Genomic DNA, 1,879 nt, shown 5'->3' with positions numbered 1-1,879 from the left:
TGTAGAGCTTCAGGATGTTGACTCTGACAAAAAGTTCATTGTTAATGGACAGAGAGTCAAACATTATCTTGAAAGCAATGTTGAGTAAGAATGCTCAAAACTGAGACTAGACTAAAGCTCAGTAAAAGTCCAGCTAAAGACAATAAAGAAGCGCTTGCTGGGAGGCAACCCAGTCATTAGCAAAGGTTCTTGTTATTTAAATAATAATTATAGGAGTTTGATATAAATTATCTTTAAGGTTGATTGTCTAAATGCAGAAGTTCACAGAGTTACAGAAGGATTCAGAGCACAAAGCAGAAAAAAAGAGCTCACTGGCTCGAAAATGCCAGTAGGAGGTATTTTGGGCGTTAAACGCCAGAATGGGTATCATTCTGGGCGTTTAACGCCAGTAAAGATAGCTTTTTGGGCGTTAAACGCCAGAATTGGTACCATTCTGGGCGTTTAACGCCAGAATTGCAGCATACTGGGCGTTTAAAAGATTTGTGGCGTTTAACGCCAGCCAGGATACCTAGCTAATGCCCAAAATGGCCAACAAATGGGCGTTAAACGCCAGAATGGATACCATTCTTGGCGTTTAACGCCAGAAAGGATAGAGGGAGGAGATTTTGTTTTCACTTCAATTTTTTTTAATTTTCATGTTTTAATTCATAATTTTCTGCATAAACATGTTACAAATTTTCATCTCTCAATTTCAATTTTCAAAAATTTAATACTCTTCTAGATTCTTTTTAATTTTCTTTCAAAATCTCTTTCAAATCTTTTTCAAAAACTCATTTATCTTTTCTAATTCTTTCCAAATCTTTTCCAACTCATCATATCTTCTTTTAATTCTTAGACACATCAACAAAAATTCAGATTTAACTTCTTTATATCTTTTCCATATCTTTTGAATTTTAAAATATCATCTTTTTTTCATATCATGATTCATCTTTTACAAATCATATCTTCCTATCATATCTTTTTCAAAAATTTTCGAAACCCACCCCTCCCTTTTAAATACATGTTCGTCCATCCCATACCTCCACCATTTGAATCTGTCTCCCCCTCTATTCCTCTCATTTCCTTTATTTTGCTTGAGGACAAGCAAACCTCTAAGTTTGGTGTGTTTTTCCGTGATCACTGAGCAAAACCTCACCAAGATCATGGCTCCTAAAGGAAAACAAACCACTCTAAGAGGAAAGAAAGAGAATAATCCAAAACCACTTTGGAATCAAGAGAGGTTCTTAACCAACGAACATGCAGACCATTACCACAAAATAATGGGTTTGAGGTCAGTGATCCCGGAAGTTAAGTTTGATCTGAAAGAAGATGAATATCCGGAGATCCAATAACAGATTCGAAACAGAGGTTGGGAAATCCTAGCTAATCCTAAGATAAAGGTTGGAAGCAACATGGTTTAGGAATTCTACTCAAATCTGTGGTTAACAAATAAGCAGAGAATGACAGGAACTGCCTTCCATACCTTTCGAATTATGGTCAGAGGGAAGACTATTTACTTCTACCTTGACAAAATAAGAGAGGTCTTCAAGCTGCCTCAACTACAAGATGATCCAGAATTCTTTAATAGGAGAATGATAAGAGTAGATAAGCGCTTGGACCAAGTTCTAGAGGACATGTGCCTCCCTGGAACTAAGTGGATAACCAACTCAAAAGATGTCCCAAACCAACTCAAGAGAGGAGATCTCAAACTAGTCGCTAGGGGCTGGTTGGACTTCATTGGGCATTCTATACTGCCTACTAACAACCGCTCTGAGGTCACTGTCAAAAGAGCAGTGATGATTCATTGCATTATGCTGGGAAACGAAGTGGAGATTCATCATCTGATTTCTTGTGAGATTTACACAATTGCAAATAAGAATTCCACTGAAGCCAAATTGGC

This window comes from Arachis stenosperma, chromosome 10 (assembly GCF_014773155.1).
Source record: "Arachis stenosperma cultivar V10309 chromosome 10, arast.V10309.gnm1.PFL2, whole genome shotgun sequence".
In the NCBI taxonomy this organism is placed as follows: Eukaryota; Viridiplantae; Streptophyta; class Magnoliopsida; order Fabales; family Fabaceae; genus Arachis; species Arachis stenosperma.
This window is presented reverse-complemented; position numbering follows the sequence as displayed.